The sequence below is a fragment of the Ochotona curzoniae genome, unplaced genomic scaffold, assembly GCF_017591425.1.
Source record: "Ochotona curzoniae isolate NIBS_2020 unplaced genomic scaffold, NIBS_Ocur_1.0 contig_4645, whole genome shotgun sequence".
Lineage (NCBI taxonomy): Eukaryota > Metazoa > Chordata > Mammalia > Lagomorpha > Ochotonidae > Ochotona > Ochotona curzoniae.
Genome location: NW_024466353.1, coordinates 2,067,902 through 2,078,166, shown reverse-complemented (window position 1 = coordinate 2,078,166; position 10,265 = coordinate 2,067,902). Strand labels below are relative to the sequence as shown.

The 10,265-nt window shown below is 44.3% G+C and overlaps 1 non-coding gene across 1 annotated transcript; it reads right to left on the bottom strand.

Moving 5' to 3' along the window:
* Positions 1-520: 520 nt before the first annotated feature.
* LOC121161165 lies at positions 521-642 on the bottom strand. The gene has a single exon (XR_005884648.1). It is a non-coding gene; the product is annotated as a small nucleolar RNA ACA64 (small nucleolar RNA).
* Positions 643-10,265: the final 9,623 nt, after the last annotated feature.

Sequence of the window (10,265 nt, the reverse complement as noted above, 5' to 3'; positions counted from 1 at the left end):
CATTTCCTGGGTGCTATGACGGCCAAGAGCCAAAGGGCGGGGTTTGAGTGTCACCCCCACCGCTTCATAAATGATTCCAATCGTCTGAACCTCAGGCCCTTCAAGTAGAAGACACAGGTTGACAGCAACAGCCCGGCCACATGCTGTTGGTGGTAACTGGAGGGAAGTCAGTAGGAGACAAAGTCATCAAGACTTCCCCTTTACAACCTGGTGAAGAGCCAGCGAGAGCAAAGTCATTCATAGCTTTAACACCTGACGAGAATCCTGGTGCACAACGACATTACCGGCAGAGCTGGATAGGAACACAACACTGAATGCTCTGTTGTCCCTGTAGGAAATGCTCCTCCTAGAGGAATTTGCTTACCAATAGGACCTGGGTTACAGAGCAATCCAGTAATCCTTACGGTGCAAACTTCTGCTAAACTCTAAGTGAAGAATGGCATAAAAAGTTGACATTCACTCTTTAAAATATATGCCACAGGAGGGCTAGTGACAATGAAATCAATGTGTTTTTTTTTTCACTTGTCACTTTTTTCACTTACCCACATGGAAGCAATGGGAATCACACTGACATCCCTGGAATCTCAGAGGGTTAAGTCTCACCCACGGTCATGGTCATGGTCAGTGTGATTTTCAACCAACACCACAATGTAACTAATGATTTTATAGAATGTGTACATCTCAAAAAGGTGCTTCAATAAAACAGTGTGGAATACATGAGAAAATGGTACATTGTAATTTCCTTCTTTGTCATAGATGGGTTCAGTTGCTCACTGTGTCCCAAATCTTTCTTTCCGTATGTTACAAGGCCTGGGATTGCTGAGATGACTCAACATCATGTTCTTAAAAGAATATTCAGCTGAGCTTTCCGAAGTAACAACAATAACAACAAAAAAAAAAGATCAGTTACCATTTTATTATTTTTCATTCTCATTCACCTCTGAACTTCCTGGTTCTCTCTGGGGCCAAAGTAAAAATTGCCAAAACACCACGGGAAAGGCTGCTCTCATAGGACTTCTGGCTCACCAAAAATTTCTTAAGAGAGCCAGTTTCCATGAGATTTCAGTTCCAATTTTATAGACCCAAGAAAACTCGGGATAGTTCAGATAAAGTTCAGATAAGCATTCAAGCTTTCAGTCACTTATGCCAGATGAACCAGTAAGTCATTCGACATGTTCACATCACTGTTTGGGCACAAAAAAAGAAAAACACACAACTAGAATTTTGTGGGCAAGTTTGGAGGAATACAATGTTGTGAGAAGTTACTAAAAGTTAATGAGTATATATATTTTTTTAAATAAAAATACAAGGTAAAAAGAATGACCTTAGTTTTACTTTAGGCATAAGTGTCACCTAAGTGAAATAATACAACAGTAAATCTTGATGCATGGCTTGTCAGAAAAAGGCTAAGATGGAAGATGGAACTTAGACAATACTTTGCTCACTTGCTTATCTTTCTGAGATCATGGTCTCCCTCCTTCCGTGAGAGTGGCAATGGCCACCAACGCTTCCATGTGCAATCTGTTCTGTGCACTCTAATGACTAAATGGTCCTAAAACCTTAAAGTTCCTGGAGAATTCATTTCTCCTGTTGGAGGGTTGGGGTATGAGGAAGATTCATTTAACTTTTCAAGAAAACATGTTAAAAAAAATCATCAACATTAGGGGCAGAAAGTAATTTGTAAGGCAAAAAAAGAAAAGCTCAGAATTTTACAAATGATGAGAGATTTTTGCAACTATGTCTTCATTCATCTTCATTTCTGATTTTTCCCCCCCTAAAAATAGCTATTTCCCAAAGATACAGGAATAGTTTGCCAGTAAACAGGAAGGGCTGGGCCAGGCTGAACCCAGGACCCTTGGGGTGCAGGTGCCTAGGCACCTGGATCCTCTTTCTCTGCTTTCCGAGCAGGTGTCAGGGAGCTGGATCAAAAGTGGAACAGCCTGGTGTTAGACTGCTGCCCATATGAGATGACAGTGGCATAGGCATTGGTTTAACCCATAACACCACAACACCAGCTCCCATTACTTATACTGAAATGAGCTGTGTCAAGGCAATATAAAGATGATTGAGTGGAGGGTTCCCTAGGGTGTTAACCTAGAGAATGTAATCCATTTGATGGACTTTAGTTCCTGGAACAAGAGGGATGTGGAATAGACAGGCTGGGAGAAGTCACGGATAACCTGTAAGATCTTGTGAATGGCAGCATAACCAGTCCTGGAGGCTAGATTGGCTTGACTCAAAGAACTAGAGGCAGCCTGCATGTTGAGTTTGCAACTAAACAGAGCAGAAGAGTAGATGATGCCAAGAAGAATCCTGTGTGGAACATGAGCGAGATGCCAAGATTCCCAATGGGTGGACGAAAGCTCAGGAGTGAAATCTCTGGGCAAGACCACAAACGTGTCCTGCACCAGGGAACTCTGGCTCATGCAGAGCCCTGAGGAGACCAAAGGGTTTAGACGCACCCTCCTGAGCACTCAAGTACAAGGCGGAGCCAGCTAAAAGCTGCTGTTGGCAGCTGGAAGGACCTTCCCCAACGCACCTGCAGTGGAGATCCCTGGAAGCTCTCAACATCCTGATTTGTGGTGATAGACTCATATCCAAATTTCCGGTAAGTTCAAGGTAAGGACCAAAACCAAGATCAAACATCCCTAGATGTTCCAGCCCAACCGCAAAGTTAGTGATGTGAAGCTCATTTTAAAAAGGAAATCTGTACTGATAAACTCATGTTAGGATGAGTTTTGGATTTTCTAGTACGTTTCCCATTGATACAGAAAAAAAAGGTTACTACACAAGTAACTTCTGGCACAAGTTTAATCTTGTCTCCATTAAAATGGGGAAAAGGCAAAGCAACATGTTCCATTCTCTTTCAAAAGAGGAAGACCCTGTGTAGTTCCATGATGTAGCAGGCAAGGTGGCTGACTGTGATGAAACAGTGCCTGTGAATCTCAAACAGTTGCTGGCTCAAATCCTGCCTGCTCCACTTCAGATCCAGCTCCCTGTTACTGTACTTGGGAAAGCAGTGAGGAATGGCTCAAGTGCTTAGGCTGCTGCCAACCACAGGGGAGATTCTGCACGAGTCCCAGGAACCTAGCTTCAGTCTGGTTATTGCTGCCATGTGGGAACTGAATTGTTGGATGGAAAATCTCGCTCTGTCTCTGTGTGCGTGTGTGTAACTCTTTCAAATAAATAAGTAAATATCAAACTGCCAGTAAAACTGTTCATCTGTTCATTTGCAACATGTTTTATCTTCCTACCTAAGCAAGATGGACAGGGGTTTATATTTTACACTCCTATTGGACAACGATGTTATTGAGTACTGAAAGTCACCATCAGTGCAGCAATGTACAGCAGGCATGTACAGGGCTCTGTGCATGCTCTCCCTATATGCCTCAATTACTCAAAGGCTTCACTCTTTTCCATATCCCTTTGTCCAGGAGACACATCTCTGTACTTGCACAAGACGTTCTCAAGCGTATGGTCCTGGATACACTCTCCTTGATTTGTAGCACAGGAGCAGGCTTTTGGTGCAACGGTTAGGAGGCACGTGGGCTGTCCACATCCCATATAGCAAGTCTGTATCCTAAGTCACTTCCACTCTACTTCTTGTGAATGTATTCCAGCCTCCTGTTGATGCCTATTCTGTGGGGCAGGGAATGACTGCTCAAGTTACTCGGGTCCCCATCACTCATGAAGGAAGTCTGGATCATGTTCTAGGCTGTCCCATCTCAGCCTGGCTCCACCCCTGCCATCATGGGCATTTGGGGAGTGAACCCATGGGTAGAGGATGTGTCTCTCCCTGAATCTCTGCTTTTCAAGTGAGTCATATTTTGAAGAAGTGTCTGGCATAATTCAAGACACTGTGCTGTCCCTGGCAAGCTGTTTGTCTCTGGTCAGCTCACAGCCTGGTGATGTGCTGAGTCTTCCTATAGCAGCAGTGAGAGGCAGATTCTGCGCCCCTCTTCCCAGCTCTACCCTCAGGAACCTCAACATGGCAACTTGAAAACCCCCATAACCAAGAATGTTCACATCACATAGCGTACCCAATCATTCCAAATATTTGGAACAAAAGTACAAGTGCCGCGTCTTCTGTTTCTTCTTATTCTATCTGGTTTTTAAATGGCTTTTCATTTGACAGCTAAATGCTTTGTGTGAGTACTCTATTAGGAATAACTGCCTTTCCAAGAAGTCATTTCAAATGTATTGAGGAAGGACAATTATTTTTGTTTATTATAGCTTCATATATAATTTGGGACTATCACTTTTCAATATAACCTGATGATTTTTTCACTTGGTTTATATAAAGTTATTATTAAGGGAAAAAGTGTTGTCCTATTTTTATCCAAAGTAATAGTAATAAGAAGATGCCAAAATCTGCTCTAATGTAATTGCATTGTCTAGATTACAAATTCAGAAAATAATTTTGCGTACTCTAAAGTTAACGCTAATGCAGTAACATTAGCCTTTCTGGAAGTGCTATGATCATCTGACAAAATAATTACTACGTTAGTCAAATCTGTAACACTTTCTGTCCAAAATGGGCCTTGCAATTTTCAAATATTAACATTCCTTTTTGCAGAACAATGGAGAGCCCACAGTCTTTGCAAATTAATGGAATTCTTGAACAGAAAAAAATCATCCCCAATGTTCTTGGAGGGAGAGTAGGCACTTTGCTTGGGAACTGAGAACCTGGGGCAAACTGCCCAGGCTCCAGCCTCAGACACACTCTTCCTGAGCTCAGAACCTTGCAAGATTCACTTTACTTCACAGCGCCTCCATTGCTGTTACGGACAATGGGCTCATGATAGAACCTACTTCATATGTATGTGGTAAGGACCAAATGCATAAATGCATGCATGGATGCCCCTCAGAGTAGCACCTAGTACTCAGGTTGTTCAACAAACAATACTGCTTCTAGTTTCTGTACCTCTAAGCATAAAATCTTGCACAAACTGAATACTTAATGAATACTGCCTAACTGGAGAGTTACTAGCATGGAGCAAAGGGAGAAAGATGAGGTGCCTACTAAGGAACCTGGCAGTGAGCAAAGCAGGCAAGGCACTGAGCTGTGACCACGGATGTTTCAGCTCTGTACATAGTCCCAGATTCTAAGGGGACTAATTTGTGTTTAGGATTGAAAGGAGGGTCTGCATTGTGAGTGTATACTAAAGATTGTATTAAAGACAGCATGACCTAAAGGAGTAAAGATGCAGTTGTGGGTAACAGAGGCCTAAGTCTCTTTTGAATAAAGGAGACAGCAAGTTCTTTTTCTGGGGCCTGCACTGTAATGTAGTGGGCTAAGTCTCTGCCTGTGTTGCCATAGAGCACACAGTTCAAGACCTGGCTATTCCACTTCTGATCCAGCTCACTGCTAATATGCCTGGGAAAGCAGTGAAAGATGTCCTAAGAGCTTGGGCCCCTGAAATCTATGTGGTATACCTAGAAGAAGCTCCTGGCACCAGCCTGGCCCAGCAATATCATTGCAGCCATTTCAGGAATGAACCAGTGGATGGAAGATTCTCTTTCTCTCTCTCTCTCTCTCTCTCTCTCTCTCTCTCTCTCTTTCTCCTTCACCTTATGACTCTCTACCTTTTAAATGATTAAGTAAGTAAACAAATAAATCTGTAAAAACAAAAGAAAAAATTATTTTACATGTAAGTAGCCAAAGGAACACAATTTAAAGCTCCCCAAGGTGGAGTGGGGACTGGAGTCTTTCCACAAAAGAACTCACTGTTCGTGATCTATGTCAGCCTGATCCTACACAGCCCCTTGTAACACTGACATTCCAACCACTCACATGGAGGAAGGAAGGCTAGCTCTCCCCCTCTATCAAGAGAGACTTAAACAAAATGTTCTCTCCATTTCTGTCCATAGCCCATTAGGTGGGACTTCAGAGTCGCCCCATTTTTAAGGCATATCGGAAATAGTTTTATTGCTAATATCCTTGTATCCACCCAAAATCAAGCAGCAAAAAATACGTCTTGCAGGACCTACTAGTCTTATACCATCTGATTGGCTGTGTTGTGTGCTCTTCCTCCACCACGGAGAATGCCCTCATTGCCCTCCACAGGAATGCAGTCCCAATCTTCTGCCAGTTCCTGTACTGAGATCAAGACCAAGGTTAAGGGTTCCCATGGAGATCACTCCTCCACGTAGTGTCCCAGCATGGTTCTGTAATATGTTGCTTATAAACTAACAGACAAGTATTCTGCCCTTGAATGCCCAGTATAAAATGAAGTCATAAAGGCATGATGATCAAAATAAAAACTTCTACATGGAAAATGAGACACACACATAGCTGTCAGGAATCCCTCAGAACAATCCAGTCCACTGGAAAGGAACTGTGGAAACTCCCCACCCTGGGTGAGTCCTTGAGTCAGTCCATCACACAGCTGTAGCTTTAGCTCTTTGGATGAATTTATTGGCTTCATGGTCTCTCTTGGCCACATCTACTGTGGATGTGGAAGGGGTGGAGGGGTGTTCATTCTTGGGGTGTCCCCACAACTTCCACAGTGCCTCTTGCCAATTGTGAATATATGCATCCGGGGTGCGGTGGATTTGTCCAGGTTACACAGGCCAGTTTCCAGGCTCCTCTGGCACAGCAATCCCTTGCAACTGTGAGGATGCTGTCCAGGCCATTTGTTTCTGCTCAGTTCCATGTGTGGGTAGTCACAGCCAAGGTTCTGGTCTTGACATGGATGTTAAAACTAAGGGCTCTGGTCTTTATAAAGACCTAAGTCACTTGAATTTCCAGGGGAAGGAGTCTTTTACAGAGCAAACCCTCATCTCCTGTTCTGTTTACTGTTGACAAGGCTGTTATATCATGACCCAATTTTCTGTGTCCAAAGAGAAGTTGGGAGTTTCACACTCGTTCTTAGCCATGGGCACTCAGTTTCTGCTGGGAGGCTCACAGCCTTCCTCAGGGTCTTTGGGCCCACACAGCAAGGCACCAGCTCTCTGCCTTAACTGGCTAATCATAACCTCTCTTTCGGCCCCTCTTCAGCAAAGTCTGTCTCGTTTCTTCACACTCTCACATAGAAGACACCCCTCGGAACCCTAGCAAGGGGTTCTTCTGTGGTTACTTGCCTGGCACCCTTAAATGAACACAAGCTCTGCACAGCACCTCAAGCTGTGGAGGTCTGATAACTGACCATGCTGGGAAGGGATTTAAGATACCTGCACTACAGAAAAGATCTGACCACCTAATTCCCTGGAGCTGAAAGAAACAGTTATATCTTTCTAGGGCCAGTTCCTTGATTTTTTGAGATTTGCAAAAACCCCAGGTGCCTCTAGTTTTTATCATATGACTTCATAAATGTATATAAACAATACGCATAGATACCATAACCAAGGACACTTCAAAAGCGTTCATGAATTTGAAAGTAAAAGATGAGTTGAGCCATTATCACACCCAAATCTCACCTCTGAGTGCCCATGACTGAGTCCCAGCTTCGTTCCTAACTCTATCTCCCTGCTCACACGCACCCTTGGAGGCAGCCCGAGTGGTGTCTGGGAGACCTGGGATGTGTTCTCAGACTCCAACTTTGACCGGGCCCATTCCTGACCACTGCAGGCATTTGGGAAGCAAAGTGGCATTTGGAAGCTAGCCTTCTCATATTCTCTCCTTTCTTGCTCTTTCTCTCCCTCTGCCTATCTCTACCTTCTTTCTGTCTCTCTCTTACCCTCTCTCCCCTTGTGTCTCTCAAATCAACAATTTTTACAAAATAAGCTTATTTTAGGTCAAAGTTGGAAATTCATGCATTCAAACCAAAAGTTCAAGAAAACTGTGTCTTGCGGAGAAATTTGGCATGGATTTCAACATTTATGCCCTAAAATGAACATCTTTTCATTCTACTTATCCATGAACTTTCTGAAGTCCCCTTCAACATATATTATGTCAAGTTACAGCATACTAGTTGAGCCTCCATTGTCAAGGCCGGTCCTAAAGAACTTGCCACAGCACTGGCAAGCCGGACTCCCCTGACCTCCCAGAACCCCCTCTCCATAGCCTCTTGCAGTGCTCAGCTCTGGAGGTCAGGGGCATCCAGGCTCTCGTTTCGGGAGCCTCTTGAGGTCTGGGGTCTCTTACATGTCTTGGCAAAATGTCAACTCCTTGCCCAACTCCTTTAAAATGCAGGATACGCCTCATCTAGGGCTCCCATCTGTGAGACTTCAGTTGAAACCTGAGATTGCTGATTTAAAAAGAAGAAGAAACAATGCTACCTTACAACAACGTGGGCTTCCCCCTCTTCATCAGTGAAACAAAGTAAACAAAATCCACCTTGCACAATCATTTTGGAGATGAGATAACCTACAGGAGCCAGCCCTGAGACATAGTAAGCACTTGATACTTCGTAATCATTGTCAATAGTTTTGCTTTTCTGGATGAGGTAACCCAAACAGTCCGAAATGTGAGTGGTTCCACCTTCAAATCCCTACATGCAAATCCCTAATAATCAAATGATGGGAATTTCTTCCTGCATCAAAATACAGTGATCCATGACCCCGTGTAACGGTGTGTTTGCCATTAGCTTTATCCCTTTGAAGGCTTTGCCAAAGAATCAGAGATAGATTGGAGAGCTCGAGACAGAATCTAAGCTCTCCGACTCTTCTTGATCAAGTGCCCAGCACAGAACGCGGCTTGAGCTGAGACTGGAGAAAGAGCCCTAGCTCTCACTTCTCCTGCGGGCAAAGTGTCAGAATCCATCCCAGACAAAGCACTCAAAGAAACACATGCATGACGCAAATCTCGTCCCCCGCCCCTCCGCCACCATTCCTTGAGTTGACCAGAGCATTAGAGCATTCCAGCTTTGGGCTAGCAGTACCTGTATCAACCGGATGGCTTTAGTTTCCATAAGCCCTAGGTATTAAGGAGAGACCTAACTCCCTGTGGCTCAGCCTGCATTAAAAGGCAAAGCAATTATACAAAAGCTCTCATTTAGTTTTAAGTGGGATTAGACCTACACTAACTTCATGACACTGGGTTGCTAAAACAAGGTGCAGTTTCTCACATGCCTAGGAAAAACTTGGGGCTTATGTAATTTTCCACATTATGAGGCACTGTGGCTAAGACAGGCAGGTAGAGGGACCAGAGGCTCAGGAGCCCCGTCTTTCAGTTCAAATGCAACAACAAAAGAACAGATTCTACATGTTTTCCACTCACATAGAAAGGCATAGTGGATGGAGTGGGTGTTGTGGGAGCCTGCATCCCACATCACAGTGCCTTGGATGGAATCCCACCTTCAACCTCCCATCTAGCTTCCTGCTAAATGTGTGATCAGATGATGGCTCACATACCTGCACTCTTACCAGCCATATGGGAGACTCAGATGGAGTTCTTTGATCAGCTTAGGCTATTCCAAGTATTTGGGAAAGTGAACCTCATAAAAGATCACCTTTCTGAGCCTGGCATGATAGCATGGTGGCTAAATCATCGCCTTGCATCCACTGGGATCCCATATGGGCACTGGTTTGTGTCCCAGTTACTCCACTTCCCACTCAGCTCATAGCTTGTGGCCTGGGAAAGCAGTGAAGGACGGTCCAAGGCCTTAGGATCCTGCACCGGCATGGGACACCCAGAAAGAACTCTTGGCTCCTGGTTTCAGATTGGCTCAGTTCCAGCTGTTGTGGCTCCTTGGGGAGTAAACCAGTGGGCAGATCTTTTTCTGTCCCTCCCTCTTTCTGTATCGCTGCCTTCCCAATTAGCCTAATTGAGCTGGAATCTTGACAGCCTTGTAATAAATGTTATCTCTTTACCTGGCAGTCTCAAACAGCCACTTTCCCAGGATACATAAGTGTCTCATCCAGAACCATGAAGAAGGAATAGCCATGATGACTATACATGGATGTTAAACTCCACAAGGAGGTTCCTTAAACATCCCAGATGGTTCACCCAAGCTAAGACCCCACCCCACATTTTTTTTACTCAATTAGGGTACCACTCCCTACCTCCCCATAAAGGATGAGACCAGGACAAGATCCTTCTTTTGCCCCTGACCACAGTTGAGGGTACTACACAGGTCCTCTTTCTCTAAGACACTGTCCAGCCCTGTCCTGGTGGCTAGTTCTCAATGTGAATCTGTCTGTGACATTCATGAGTGTAAGTTCACTCTGTGACCTTTAAATCAACCCTCTTCCCATTATGAGCACCTACACTTGTCTTGCTTGGAATTCTTATCTCTGTAGGAGGCAAGAGCCTGGATGGAAATGAGGTACCAGGTCCATATCATTATGCTAGGCATGTGTTTGCAAGCAATGAATCTCAACTG